At 38.4% G+C, this 16,753-nt stretch overlaps 1 protein-coding gene across 1 annotated transcript in view; it reads left to right on the top strand.

Annotated features, from left to right (window-relative positions):
* Window positions 1-16,753, top strand: part of LOC150086919 (uncharacterized) — a 290,440-nt gene that overhangs the window by 254,226 nt on the left and 19,461 nt on the right. The window lies entirely within an intron of this gene.

The raw sequence follows: 16,753 nt of genomic DNA, 5'->3' as shown, positions 1-16,753 counted from the left end.
CACTGCTCGACAGAAAGAGGTCTGGACACAAACTCATAGAATATGGTCAGCAAACCATAAAAAGTTCATGCCTCACGCATGCTGACCATGGAAAACACCTGGTTTAGATTGCAGAAGCCAGAGGAACACACATTAGTATAAAAATCATTTAGAGAGAGATGCATTGTCTTAGATTCAACTGTAGAAAAGCTGTGGAGTCATGTGACAAATCTTGCCACATAGTGTTTCATTACAATAGATATTGCCCGGAGAGAATTTTCTGTTAGTGTTTCACCTCAACTGTGGTGAGAGACATTCTGATGGTATGGGACTCTTTCATTTGGTCCAACTCAAGCTGTTGGTGATAGTGTCTGAAACCATTGCATGACCTACTTTGAATGTTTTTACAATTATACATTATCTATACTGTAAGTTGCCTACCTGCATCACTTCATTTTACTCAACTATTAAGTTGATTTTTTAAGGCATTCTGATGGGGCTGTTCCAGTTGGTTTGGACTTGATACATTAGTGGTAGTGTCTGAAACCATGATGTCTCTGATCTGCTTGGATGGGGAAAGTATCCCCATGAGGCCTTCTTCCAAATGCTGTAGCAGCTGTTTTCCAAGAGGAATGGAGGCAAATTCCAGCTGACACATAGAAGTAGTAGAAAGTATTCCCATGAGGGTTGGGAGGGGGTCTAAGGAAGTGTCTTTCTCTATGACAGTGAGCACCGCCAACACTGTACTATGAAAACAGTTCATGTCAGCATAACAGTGCTCTATATGATACAGTGAGGGTCATACAGGACTGTTTGTGAACAGACATTGTGAAGTTGGAACAGGTGGAGATAGATTAAGTGGAGCCAAAATGGCCTCCTTCCAAATGCTGTAGCAGCTGTTTTCCAAGAGGAATGGAGGCAAATTCCAGCGTACACATATCAAAAGTAGTAGAAAGTATCCCCATGAGGATTGGGAGGGGGGTGTCTAAGGAAGTGTCGTTCTCTAGTATCAGACAAGATTTCTACAGTGCCACAGATGATACTGCACAGGTTTTATAGAAAAATAATGTTAGTTCTGAAAATAATTTACAGTTCTAGAATGAGATCACTATAACTTCAGGTAAGATTTTGATATAATTTCTACTTTTAAAAAATTATCATATATATTGTGGGCATACAGGCAAAGATGGTATTTAAATGGGTATTTAAATTAAAAGCCTTTTTGCAATTACCAGTATATGTCCAAATTCTTTTGGTCATATAGAATATATTCCCATAAAGATTTGTTTATTTGAAATACAACATCCATGGTTAGTAGTGGCTTTAAAAAAAAAAATTCAAATGCAATGCTTTGACTCTCTCAAGGTTTCATTGATACAGGAATTTGGTAAAAATTACATTTTTAAATAAATGATTTATTTTATTTATTTATTATTATATACATTTTTTATTTTTATAGAAATTCAAAAAATCAAAAGTGACCATACATTTTGTGCATTAGAAACAGATACATATACTGAACTAAAAGAGTATTCAAAAACTTGGTGATGGCAGTAAAGGATATTCAGATCTCTTTAAAAAGAGTCAACAGTCCTCTACTGCCAAGAGTAAATTTTGTAACTGATCATTTTAATTTGAGGGTTTTAATAACTACCATCATGTAAGTGACAGATGCCGAAGTGGTCTGAGAATACATTTTAAAAATTTTATTTTTATTAGATGTTACTGATTTTCTACAGATATGATTTGTATTAATTAAAAAAAAAAAAAAAAAAAAAAAAAAAAAAAAATTGTTATTATCATCTGTAGCATCTCCATAGCCAGTCGTGTAGGTAGGAGTTCATTAACAACCAGCTGTTTTTATGTGAAATTTAAATTAAATTCAGGTTTCACTTTTATTTTATACTGTATTTTTTCAGCACTCATTTAAAATAATAATAATAATAATAAATAAAATATGAATTATATAAATGTGTACAAGGATATACAGACTGTGTGACCAGTTCATTAGGAAATACCTGTCATCCATGGTATCAACTACTCTATCAGAGACAGTCATGTGTCAATCAGATACCGAGGGAATATGAAAGTATATGTTTCTGTCTAGATGGTCCCCAAGGATCATCATACAATCCGCCATTGTCATTTGTGCTGTAGCATCTCCATAGCTAGCCATGCTTGTTGTGTAGGTTTGTATGTTTGTCAATTTGTTGTGTTGTGCAAATGGCCACTTGTAAAATTTTGCCACCTGGAATTTTGCTGACTAGTTTCTGTTCCTTACCATGAGGAGGCAGGCTGTGTGCATCTTTTGTTGAGACTCTCTACTGAGCTTCTAGAGATTGAGGTCCAAGAGATGATCTCTGTTTAAAAATTAAGATTTAAAAATGCTAGGATGTAAGGAGAATTATGATTAGGATTAGAGAAGGCAGTGATGGGAGACTCAGGATTTAAGTTAGCCAGCATCCCCATTGTGTGACATCTTCAGCCTAGCAAGCTCAAGTAGAACAGCAGAGGGAGGGAATTGTGGTGTTAGAATATTGCTGCTTCTCTGTTACCAGTCACCAGCTGTTTGACAGCCACTGCTGGACAGGTATTAACACAGGTAAGTGATGACCACTAGAGAGTCATACTCATCTTCCCTGTCAGACCTGTACCACATTCAGGTATTCTGTTGTGTACATCCCAACCTGGCTGGGTGCTTCTGGCATGATCTGTGTTTTAAGATATTAATTTTTTTATGTTCTAAGTCTGTTTTCTTTTTATCTTACCTTTAGTTTTTTTTTGTTAGTTCTTAAATATTACATGTGAAAAGACAGCTACCATTTGGTGATCATTTCTAGTTTGTCCTTGTGGCCATTTCATTTATTCAGGGAAACAGAGAGAAAGTTAGCATTTGGGGATGGAACCATCCATTCAGTCTCAGACAAAGATCTTTCACTCATGCATTCATATCTGTTACTTTTACCCTCCCTCTCACTCATTCACAGTCACATGTACCATTAATGCATTCATTTCTTGTGTGTCTGTGTGTGGATGGTTGGGTTATAGCTTGCCTCTTCATAAGGATACATTAATTGGGTGAGGGAATGTATGTATATTTGCACTTTATCTTCTGCCGACTGGCCTAGCCGGGTGGGTGAAGTGCCTGCCTGGAAACCCAAAGGTTGCGGGTTCGAATCCCACCTCGGGCTTCGATCAAAGTACCGCAAAAACCTTGGGAGGTGCATTATGGCCGCAGAAGCTGATGCGCCAATAACTACCAAAGAGGGGGAAAAAACACTATCTTCTTCTTCTTCCCCCTTCATACAATTAATCTTTTTAGGTTGGGTAGGGGTGTGGTTAGTAACAAATTTGGTGGTGATTAGAGAGGAGGTTAGTAGTCCTGGCGCTGTATGGTGAGGGAAAGTCATTCCCACACCAAAAGATAGAAGGGTGGCAGCAGGATTAGTAGATTGTGTAAACTATTAGTTTATTGAGGATTGGTATTATTTTCTGCTCTCCCCTTCCCCTTTGTGGAGGGCAGCAGAAACTAACACTAACCCACTAAATGGAATTTTCTACAGTTGCTCAAAAAAGTGACCCAGTTTGTTAGAAAACATTATTTGTTCAGATAAGGGAGTGTTTCAGTTTCTTTATGAATAGGCATAACATCTGTTGACTGTAGTATGGAGTGATATTTGGACAGATTCAAAAGATAAAAAATAAAAATAATACAAATAAAAAAAGAGCTGTTTCACCTGTGAATAAAAACAACTCATTGGCCCATATTTGCATTGTGATAGAATGAATGGAAAAAGTACATAAACATGCTTAACACATTCATTTGATCCCAACTATGGCAGTAGGATAATCCTCCACCCCCTTCACTCTCATCCCCATTAAAACTGATGTTCAGGACTGGTTAGACATACACTTTGTACACAGATTGATTGAATGACAATTCAATGGCCCAGTAGAATAGTCAACCAGAAATCCTGATTTGGGTCCATTTTTTTTTTTTTTTTATGGAGATAGGCCAAAAAACAAATGTATGCATGCTCCTATGAATTAGAGAACAGTATCCAGCAAGATTTTTGAGCTTTGCCACAAGAGAACAGATAAAATCATCTAGGTCTAATGTGCAAATACAGACCAAACTATAAATATGCTTGTTGGCCTTCAAGAAGACAGTACTGCAATTGGGAATGCAAGACACTGTGGTCAATGGAGTTGAGTTTCAGTATGAAGTTAGCAGTGTGGAATGATAGTGTCACGTAAGTAGTTGATATGATGTGAAATTTCAACAGCACCAAAGATCCCTAGGTTGAAAATTGATGTGACCTGCAAATGGAAGCAAACTGGTACTGAAATGGTCACAAAATGACCCAGAAAAACCTATATTTTCTGACAGAAAACATGACAGGAGAGGCCTGCAAAGAATTTTATGCTCAGAACTTGGGTCAACATTGCTGCAGGGCATGTGCACGTGCACACACATGCTGAGAAGATTATGACACATGTTAGCACTAGTATAGTGTAGAGGACACTACACGATATGGATTACTGCAGTCATGCAGCTGTCCACAAGCCACTAATATCACCCTGATTAATGCTGGATACTGTGTAGCTTGGTGTACGGTCTACTGCTCTTGGAGCATAGACTGATGGAAAGCTGTGCTTTCAAGTGACAAGAACCTGTACACGGTCTATTAGTCTGACAGCCATGCCTAAATGTGGCACATACTTGGAGAAAGCTACCTGTTGAACTGCACTATCATGACAGTGAAGTTTGATGGAGGTAGTAGGATGTGATGATCTGTGACTGTTTTTCATGGTTAGGACTGCCACCATTGATTGTTTTGGACAAAACCATGAATATTGAGGTCTATCTGGGCATCCTAGACAGTTATGCATTACATATTAATGAGATTCTACTGTATTTCCGAAATCACCATACTTGAAGTAAACTCATATGCTGTAATATACACGCACAAAGCAAATAATGCATTATGTCTATGAATAACTTCCAAATCATAAAATAATTAACAATGGACATTATGGGTTGAAACTTCTAGAAAATGTAATGCCACAAGGAGGTTCAAGTCCATACACTTCCATATCATGACCAGTCGAGTACGGGACATGATACTGCCGTGGGGATGTCTTTGTGTGTGTGCGCGATGCAAAGAGTGTAAGGAAGTCAGGCGACAACTCAGCGTTGTTATGGGCCTATATGAGAGCTTCAAGGACAGGGTGGATGCCTTCGAAGGATTAAAAGTGAGGGGCCCCATCAAGCTCTCAGCTGCCCACACCAATGCCAGAGCTTGCACTTGGTCATCACGCAACACAGCGGCAGCCCCCAAGGCAGAATGCGCTGGTCCCAAAGGAACTAGTAGTTGTTGGTGACTATTGTCAGGGAAACATGCTTTGTAAAAAGGATAGGTGGAACAGGACCAGGGTATGTCTGCCAGGGGCAAAGGTTGATATCGTTGTAGAGCGGATATCATCTTTTAAGGGCACAAAAGGTGATATAGTTGTACACGTTGGCACTAATGATATTAAGAGTAGGAGACCGGCGGAATTACTTAACAAGTACAGGTCACTGTTGAAAAAAAAGCCGTGAATTAGGGTTGAATTTGAAAGTGTCTGCAATTCTGCCCAGACACGATAGAAGGGAGTATATGATGAGAGCCCTGTCGATCAATTCAGCCCTGGAAAGATTGTGCAAGGCTCAAGGGGTAGAATTTTTTCCAGCCTGGTCTGTACTTGTTAACAGGAGAGACTGCTTCTACAGGGATGGGATACACTTAAATAGAAAGGGTGCAAGAATGTTTGCTGATGCTATTGAGGCAGTGTTAGGTGGGTCGGAAAACTGCTAGATTGGGGGGATACAAGGACTAATAGATTAATAGTAGCCACTGGCAGAGGTGAAAGTGATTCTTGCACTGCTTCTATTGGAATGAGCAGCAGCCTGGAAAATAAGATGCAGGATATTTCAGAGACTGCTGGGAATCATTGGGATACAAGTAAACACATGGGTAGTGTTAGGGTAGCTAAGAAAAAGAACAAGTGCATGTATACTTGCGTGTACACCAATGCTAGGAGTTTAGTAAATAAATTTGAGGTATTGCTCAAAACATCAAAGGCAGATATTGTTGGGATTTCAGAGACGTGGTGTCACACAGATATAAGGAATGCAGAACTGGAATTTGGGGAGTACAATGTGTACAGAAAGGATAGACAGGACAGGAAGGGACGAGGGGTTATGCTATTAGTTAAGAAACACATAAAATCCAAGGAAGTGAAGCCAGTCGACATCGCTTGACAGTGCAGTGTCGAGTCAGTTTGGTGGGACATAAGCATTGGGAGATCAAAATTGAGAGTACGAGTGTGCTATAGGCCTAATGACTCTGATGAGTATAATAAGAAACTGTATAGGGAAATAGAGTGGGCCAGTAAATCAGAGAGTCTTATAATGGGGGATTTTAATTTCCCAGATATTGACTCGAATTTGTGGGTTGGTCACTCACACACTAGTAAGGCTTTTGTGGATTTATTGGATGATTGTTTTCTAAATTAGCATGTTCGGGAGGACTAGAGGAAGCAATACTCTTGATTTGATTATCAGTAGTGATTCTTCATGCATTAAGAATCTGCAGATACAGGAACCATTAGGTGGCAGTGATCAAAGTGTGCTGAAGTGGGATTTACTCAAGGAGGTAACTACCATCAGGGGTAAAGGGAAGGGTTATTGCTTTCGTAAAGACAACTACGATGTTCTGAGACAGTATTTAAATTCTATACAGTGAGACCAACTGATGATGTTACCAACAGCAAACTCAAAATGGGAAGCATTCAAAGAACTTATCTTGGAAGCTACTAGGCTTTACATACCAACTAAGAAATATTGTTCAAGGTTCAGGCCTGAATGGATGTCAGATGAACTAATGAGACATATGGCAGAGAAGAAAAATGCACGGGATACATATAAATTAACATATGACACAGAAGCCTATGATAGATATAAGTTGATCTGTAACCAAGTTACAAAGGAGGTTAGGCAGGTGAAGGCATATTGCAAGAAATCTTTGGCAAAGGATGCAAAGAAAAACAGCAAGGAGTTCTTTACTTATGTAAACTCTAGAAGGAAGGGGATGAATCAGATTGGTCCAGTTGATATCAATGGTTCAACTGTTCATGATCCTGCTCAGTTAGCTAACAAATTAATATTTTCCATCTACATTCGCACATGAGTTATTCAGGAAGGGGAATGCTATAGATGAAGTAAACACTGGCAGTGAGCTAGAGGATCTTGTAATAATTGAGAGTAAAGTGGAGGAGAAATTGTTGAAGATAAATACAAGAAAGGCACCTGGGGTGGATGGGATCCATCCAGTTATATTAAAGGAGGCAGCAAAGGAAGTAAGCAATCCGTTAGCCATAATTATGAGAGCTTCCTTGGACGCAGGAGAGATACCCACAGACTGGAGAAGTGCAAATGTAACCCCAATTCACAAAGGAGGATCAAAGGCTGACACAAGTAATTATAGACCTGTGAGTTTAACTTCTGTTCCAGGAAAATTAATGGAAGCACTGGTTAAAGAAGCACTGCAGGATCATCTTGACAAGAATTCAGTTATTATTCAGACACAGCATGGTTTTGTTAAGGGAATGTCTTGCCTGAAGAAATTTGATTGGATACTATGATGTAGTCACAAAAGAATTGGATGCAGGGAATAACTTTGATATTATATATTTGGATCTTAGAAAGGCTTTTGATACTGTTGCACATGGAAGACTGCTGCACAAATTGGAGCAGTGTGGCATTGGTGGCAAATTGTTGCTACAGATAAAGGGATGGTTGAGTGGCAGAAGACAGAGTGGTAATTAATGGACTCTGCTCATCGTAGACTAATGTTATTAGTGGAGTCTCAGGGTTCAGACCATTGTTGTTTTCTGTATTTATAAATAATATTGATGATGGTATATCAAGCTTAATGTCCAAGTTTGCAGACGATACAAAGGTTGGCAGGGTTGTTAAAGACGCTATTGACGCTATGCTGCTGCAACAGGATCTGGAAAGGTTGAGCAAATGGGCTGAGAGGTGGTTGGTTGAGCAAATGAAGTTTAACATTGACAAATGTAAAGTACTACATATGGAAAACTGCAACCCCAGAGCAACGTATCAAATCTGTGGTACTACACTGACGGTGGTAGAGAATGAAAAGGACCTGGGGGTAATTGTGCAGGCAGATATGAAGTTCTCTGAGCAGTGCAGATGGGCTGCAAGAGTAGCTCATGGTGTCTTATCAATGATATACAGGAATGTTTCTAGCAGGAATAGGGAGGTGATTATTCCCTTGTATAAGGCAATGGTCAGGCCGCACCTTGAGTACTGTATACAGGTCTGGAGGCCTCATTTCAAGAAGGATGTAGAGCTGCTGGAACGAGTACAGAGAAGAGCAACAAGGTTAGTGAACGGAACAAAGGGTTGCTCTTACAAAGAAAGGCTTAAGTTTTGCAAATTACAGTGTCTGGAGACTAGGCACCGGTGAGGTGATCTGATCTGATAGAGGTGTATAAAGCCTTGAATGGTTTGAGCATGCTCAATGCTGATGGGATTCATCCTCTTGCTCAGATAATCACCTGAGAGGGCATAAATTCAAATTCAGGAAAGACAGATGTAGGATAGATGTGCAGAAATTTGCCTTTAGCCAGCAGGTAGTTGGTTGGTGGTACAGACTTCCATCCCTTGTTGTGGAAGTTGATAGCCTAAATAAATTTAAGGCTCAGCTGGACAGGTATTTCAAATGAACAGAGAGGTGAAGTGGAAGGGGTTTTTTTTTTTTTTTTTTTTGCATCATATTCCTCTACTAATGCTAATGTCACCCATTAATTTATATGTATCCCATGTATTTTTCTTCTCTGCCATATGTCTCATTAGTTCATCTGACATCCATTTAGGCCTATATTTCTTAGAATATAAAACAATATTTCTTAGTTGGTATGTAAAGCCTAGTAGCTTCCAAGATAAGTTCTTTGAATGCTTCCCATTTTGAATTTGCTGTTGGTAACATCATCAGTTGGTCCCACCATATAGAATTTAAATACTGTCTCAGACCATCGTAGTCACCTTTACGAAAGCAAAAACCCTTCCCTTTACCCCTGATGTAGTTACCTCCTTGAGTAAATCCCATTTCAGCCCACTGTGATCACTGCCACCTTGTGGTTCCTTTATCTGCAGATTCTTAATGCATGAAGAATCACTACTGATAATCAGACCAAGAGTATTACTCCCTCTAGTCGCCCCCCGAACATGCTGATGTAGAAAACAATCATCCAATAAATCCACAAAAAAGCCTTGCTAGTGTGTGAGTGACCAACCCACAAATTCCAGTCAATATCTGGGAAATTAAATCCCCCATTATAAGACTCTCTGATTTACTAGCCCACTATTTCCCTGTACAGTTTATTATACTGAGAGTCATTAGGCCTATAGCACACTCCTACTCTCAATTTTGATCTCCCAATGCTTGTGTCACAATAAACTGACTCGACACTGCACTGTCCAGCGATGTCGACTGGCTTCAATTCCTTTGGATTTTATGTGTTTCTTAACTAATAGCATAACCCCTCCTCCCTTCCTATCCTTTCTGTACACATTGTACTCCCCAAATTCCAGTTCTACATTCCTTATATCTATGTGACACCACGTCTCTGATATCCCAACAATATCTGCCTTTGATGTTTTGAGCAATACCTCAAATTCATTTACCAAACTCCTAGCATTGGTGTACACACTAGTATACATGCACCTGTTCCTATTCTTAGCTACCCTAACACAACCCATATGTTTACTTGTACCGCAATGACTCCCAGCAGTCTCTGAAATACCGTGCATCTTGTTTTCCAGGCTGCTGCTCATTCCAATAGAAGCAGTGCAAGGATCACTTTCACCTCTGCAATGGCTACTGTTAATCTATTAGTCCTTTTATCCCCCCCAAGCTAGCAGTTTTCCGACCCACCTAACATTGCCTTGATAGCATCAGCAAACATTCTTGCACCCTTTCTATTTAAGTGTATCCCATCCCTGTAGAAGCAGTCTCTCCTGTTAAAAAGTACAGACCAGGCTAAAAAAAAAAAAAATTCTACCCCTTGAGCCTTGCACAATCTTTCCAGGGCCGAATTTATCGACAAGGCTCTAATCATATACTCCCTCCTATCGAGCCTGGGCAGAATTGCAGACACTTTCAAATTCAACCATAATTCACGGCTTTTTTTCAACAGTGACTTGTACTTTTTGAGTAATTCCGCTGGTCTCCTACTCTTAATATCATTAGTGCCAACTGGTACAACTATATCACCTTTTATGCCCTTAAAATATGATATCCGCCCTGCACGTAAAAGATGATATCCGCTCTACATTGGATACATCCAACGAATTGGATGTATCCAATGTACTCTGAAGCTTCATACTTCCCTCAGCTGAAGTAGATTTCAGATAAGCATTTCTCTGATATCATTGTGTCATTTATTTTACATTTCAACTCAACTTCACTTTCCCCTTGGCACTAATGTAGTTTCAATAGTAAAATAGTTACAAAATACCTATTCACTCAGCTGCCATTTTAGCTGGATTGTTGATTATACCATTACTTTTATCTTGCAAGGAGCCTTTCAAATTTACTTTCTGCTTCCTTACATTTATATATGAGTAAGACTTTTTCATACTCAAATTTGCTTATAGTTATCATATGAAGCAGTGTCACACGATATCCTGTAATTATCCCATATGCTCTTTCTTTTGTTAATTTAAATCTTTAAGCTGTAATCATTCATTTTGTTATCTTCCTTTTGTGGTACTTTTCTGGAATGAATGTGTTTGTGGCTTAAAACTGTTAAATATATCCCATAGTGCATAGTATCAAAATAGCATATAGTAATAACTCCAGTTAGTATAACTCAAAAAAAATACATGATTACTCCCTGCTATTGTTTCTTAAACTTTCATATTATTGATACTGCTTGGTTCCATGGTGTGTGGACTAGGAAATGAATATTTGACCCCTCCTTGTACTTTCTCCAACATGTTGAAATAAATAGCAGTCATATAGTTGAGAAACTATATGATTGCTATTTGAGAAACTATTCTCACTATGTGTACTGCACGTCTGCAATTTCCAACTGTAAGAGGAAATTAAAGTCACTCGTAATTATGCAGTTGCTTGGCCAATAATGCACTCTCACTATTATCTTTACTTTACTGCTATTTATCTCACACCACACAGTATCTGCCTGGACTTCGTAAGGCTTTTGATAAGCAACATATTCACCCCCCACCCTTAACTCCTCATTTTCCCGGAGACACTGTACTCACCAAAATGGGATTTATCATTCTCTATCTTGGGATGGCACCATGTTTGTTATTCTCACCATATCCTCATTAGTTTATCTGACCAGAGGCTCAAGTTCACTCATTTTATTCATATATAAAATACTTAGGTATTCTGCCCAAATTTTCCAACTGCTAATTGTTGCCAGCACCTGTTCATGTAGTTCACCTCGCACGACCACTGGGCATTCTTTATTAATTTTTGTACTAATATTTTTCAACTGAAGAAAGGCGACCTATGCCTGAAAACTATTGATGTATGTTTATTTTATCTGTTTTCAAGTTTAATAAACCATTCTAAGTTTTAAGTGTAAAAATGGCTGAACAGTGTGTAAGAATTTTGAGAAAATGTAGAAGAAATGCTAATGAAACATTAGAGGAGAGATCTAATAGACTGAAACGAGGCTCTAAAACTATGAAGACGGACAGTAAACATTGAAGAAGGAATCAAGATTGGAAATAAGAAGATGGATGAAATGCCATAGGACTAATCAAATAGAAATACTGGATACGAATAATCAAGCTGTAATTAATGTGGAAGAGCATGACATAGGAAATGTGTTACAACTGTGAGTATTGCAATGCAAGATATTGGGGACATGAGTTAAACACTTTGAATAAATACACTAAATGCTGTCATGATGGAAAGATTTCACTCGATCCACTGTCTGAGACATCTACTCTATTACGAGAGCTGCTTACAGGGGATACAATGCATCAATGGGTGCAGAGATTAAATCACCGCCTGGAAATGGTCCATACTATTTTATAATACACAGCCAGATTTACCATTTGGTCTCACCACTATATTCAAACGAGGCAAATAAGCCAGGATATGGACAATTTTATATTTTTAATTCTGCTGAAGCCACAACAAAACGGCTTGGAAAACAATCAAATCAAGGGTACATGGCCGAAGTAATGTAACAATTGGACAAGATGCTGCGACAAGTGAGGCGCCTCCGTAGCCAGGTGGGAAGGAGCAGCAGTGCGGTAGCACACACTTCTTGATTAGACCGGGGTTCGAGCCTGTCGCCACCAAATACGGAGGATGCGGAAAGGTCAGGGAATGACCACCGCATATTCCCGGAGCAATATGGCCTTAGTTGCTAATGCTCCTAAAAACCAAATTAACAAACAAACAAACAGCTGCGACAAGTTAACCCATTTTCTGAGTCATATAAACAAATGCATCAAATAACCCAGGCCAATCCAACAATGAATGTGCTCATGGCATTTATAGAAGACCCTGACTTAGATAAAAGATGATATAATGCACCTACATCCAAAATGGAGGTTGTTGCAATATTTGTTGGAGATGGGGAACCATCTGCAAATAGAGACATATGCATATATCCCATAGGCGACTGCTATAGAATTATATCACCGCTAAACAAGAATGGTGAAGACTGAAGGATCTAGATTAAACTATTTAAGCCATAATCAGAAAGATGGCTTATGTTATGCCAGGTACTAGTTTTATTTACAACAATTAGCATTACTGTATAGACAGGTTGAATTTTGTATTTTTTTTACTTTTTACCACCCTCATAACATCCCTTATAGTTATTTACCTAAATAATTTCTCTGTGGCGTGTAATTGCTGGAGATTGTGTCTAATTCATCAGGTCTTTCTATGTATATAGAATTACAAAAGTATCCCATAAGTACTCTTGAAGAGGGTGCAAGTGTAACTTTGATTGATATTCTTAATCTGACCAGAGACCTCCCTAACTCTCAAAATTAGCAGTTCTCTGAACCTAACCTTTAAGGCCTCCTTATGGCATCAGCAAAGACCTTTGCACTCTCCTGTTCAAGTGAATTCCATCCTTACAGAATAAATCCCTTCAATTAACTAGGGCAGGCCAAGTTGTGAAAAACTTCTCTCCCATAAAATAGTATAGTACTTCCTGTCATGTGTGGGCACAATTGCAGACACAGTAATATTTTGCTCCATCTTGCAGCATTTTTTAATATGATCTGATGTTTCTTGACCAGTTTGTCAGCTCATTTTTGTTTTAAGTCATTAGTTCTCATGTATAACCGTATTATGCCCTTTAGTTGCCTTAAGAACTGACAACTGGTTATTAACACTGCAAATTTTAGCACCTGTAGACATACAGTGGTTCTGTTCCTTCTGTCTCATTTACCATATATATTCCCAGTTTTCTTAACAATGAAATCACCCACTAAAATTACCTCATTTGGGAAGAGAATATTTTCCATCTGATAATTCATTCCTGATTCTGGTCCTTCAGCAGAGCCCCTTAGCTTAATAGCAGACAATTGAGTAATTGAGGAGTGCCCAAATTTAACAGTCCTGCCCATTAGTAAGACAAGTTTTGACTTAAGATCATGGCTTTCCCCACACACCCTGTGCACAGGAATGCATTGGAATTGCAGATAAGATTCTAAGGTGGATTGCAAAGCAAGAAACAGAGGGTTGTGAATAATAGTTACTCCTCAAACTGGTCTAATGTTAGAAGTGTGACCCTAAAGACCTGGTCTGATTTTTATAAATGACACTGATGAAGGGATAGAGAGTATGGTCTCAGAATTTGCAGATGATGTGAAGATTGGGAGAGTGGTAAATGATCAGCACAAGGCAGCACTCCTTTATGCTGACTTGGACAGTCTTCATCAGAAAAGTGGACTATGTTATAATGTTACACTTGGGGAAAAGCATTCCCAAAATAATATACATTTGGTGGGTCTGTATTAAAAAGAGTAGAGAAAGAAAAGGGATTTGGGAGTTTACAATACAAGCAGACATCAAGTTCTCTGAACAGTGTTGACAGGTGGTAAGGAAGGTCCATCGATGATTTATTGAACATTTTCTGATAGAGATAGGGAGATCATTATCCCACTGTAAAGTGGCAATTGTAAGAACACATGGATAAGATGTCCAAGTATGGATATCATTCTTTCTGAAGGAGTCCAAAGATGGGTAACCCACTTCATGAAATCTGCAAAATATCACCTATTATTAAGAAAATGTGTGGGCTATAGAGCTTGGCAACCAGGCACTCTTGAGGGAAATTGATTTGAGATCTGTAAGAGGAATAGTAAAGTAAATAAATTTTCAGTGTTATGATTTCAGAACCAGAGGCTGTAAATTCAAAGTACAGGGAAATAGATTTAAACCGAATTGTAATAAGTTTTTCTTTTAGCCAGTAAGTTTATTGCTAGAATGTGTTACCTCTGTGGATAGTTGAGGCTGTGCCAGCTTGGACAGTCTGTATTTGGATAGTAACCTGCTTGAGGAAGAAAACTCAGGTTATTTTATTTTTTGGCTGGTAATTCCTCAGTATACGTGTCACCAGGCTGTAAACCCATCATTTGACCACAATCCAAAAATTAGGTAGAATAGTACCTCATAAGATCAGCCATGGTTATAGTTAATATCATACTGGTATATGTATAAACTACAACCATGGGTATAACAGGTATTAACTATAACCAAGATCTGCAATGATTATAGTTAATACCATACAGGAATCCATTATTCCTGTATGGTATTAACTACAGGAATCCAGAACTACTTCTTAGCTGCAAATAAATCAGCTAAGAAGAAGTTCTGGTCAAATCCTGTCCTTGGTGGTCAAGTGAATTGACTGCCCTTTGTCATACTGTGTATTGTGCATGACAACAATATCAGCATCATTGTGATTGGAGGCCTGAGGGGGTAAATAGGTTGCATGAAACGTATTTAACAGTTAAACACTTGCACAACCATAACGGCACGTAAACGAGAAACTTGGAGGGAATTCGTCAAAGAATCAGGCAATCAAACCAATGGGGGGGGGGTGTCTTATAAAATTTCCTGGAATTTATTTGGGTCAGTTACAGTTGATTCTCACAAGATGACAGGCTGGGAAGATACAGTTGATGCAATATTGACTAAATTGTTTCCAACAGAAGATATTGGGAAAGATAGGTATGACCAAGTCAGCTGGTCATACCTACCTTTCCCAATATCTTCTGTTGTTAGATGGATAATGAAATATATCCAACTCAAACAGTTGCTGCTCAGTTTACCTCTAAGGAATTAACAAACATTTTGAAGTTAGTTAACATTACTAAATGTCCTGGTATGGATCTCATTGAAAACACTTTCATACTTGGGTTTCATGTTTCCACATTTGCTTCTGGCAGTGTATAATAAGTGTTTAGTTTAGGGTTATTTCTCTGATGAATGGAAAGTTGACCTATCGAAGTTAATTACAAAACCAGTGACTGAACCTAGGTTGTATCGACCAATTGCTCTTTTAGTTAATTTTGGTAAGGTTTTAGAACGGCTTATGGCAGTTCGTGTTTCTGAGTTAATGACAGCTTGTGATATGGTTTCTGCATGTCAGTATGGATTTACACCTGACAGATCATGTGAGGATGCTCTGGTCGACTTTATAACATATTAGAGGTTCTACGTCTAAGTACAAACTAGTGACTTACATAGATTTTGATGGGCTTTTGACTCTCTATGGTGGGAGTTTACCCTTGAACAATTTAAGAGTTGCTGATTGCCCCTTAAAACTATATAAGTTTTTAGAAGTTATTTCACAAAACAGATATGTTGGTGGCAAAATCACAATATGATTATGTTGAAAAGCAGTTATTGCAAGGGATTCCACAGTTCGGTTCCACAGAATTGGTTAGTTCAATCTTTCCCAAACACAAAAATAATTGCTGTTGCAGATGACTTAACAATAATAATTGCTGGTAGATCAAGGGTTTATTTGGAGAATAAGGCTAATGTAGTATTGAATAATTTGTACTCCTGGGCAAAAAATTACAAGCTTACTATAAGTCCTACTAAGACTAATATGCTTTTTAGAAATAGTCTGGATTTCAACTGACCTCAGCAAATCAAGCTTAACGAACAACAAATGCCACTTGTGAAGGAAACTAAATATTTGGGCTTGTTAATTGATTATATGTTATACTTTTCTCCACATTTACAATTTCTTAGTAATAAAGTAGGAAAATTCTCCAGTGCAATTGTTAGGGTGTCTAAAGCAGATTGTGATTTGTTGCAGAAGGCTCTTTTTCTGTATTATACAGCAGTTTTCCTCCCCTTGACAATGTATGCTGCTGGAGCCTGGTTTTACCAACTACGATTGTCAGGATACAAACTAAGTTAAGTTCAAATCAACACTTAATGCTCCTTAGTATTTTGAGAGTATGTTGAACAGTTTCAACAGCTGCTGTGCAAGCTTGGCTGGAGCAATTCTGTTGGACTTGTTTCTTTTATACCAGAGATTGTGTTATTGTATAAAGAGACATACCCACTACAATTTTAGATATTGAGCTTAATAATTTTACTAGTATTAATAGTGAGAGAAAGAAGTGTCTTGATGAAATCATAAACAAATGGCAAATGCGATGGGACACTGGAGCTGCAGG

This window comes from Mastigoproctus giganteus, chromosome 4 (genome assembly GCF_048544385.1).
Source record: "Mastigoproctus giganteus isolate SK-2022 chromosome 4, ASM4854438v1, whole genome shotgun sequence".
Lineage (NCBI taxonomy): Eukaryota > Metazoa > Arthropoda > Arachnida > Uropygi > Thelyphonidae > Mastigoproctus > Mastigoproctus giganteus.
The sequence above is the reverse complement of the archived record's forward strand: the minus strand, read 5'-3'. Positions and strand labels throughout refer to the sequence as shown.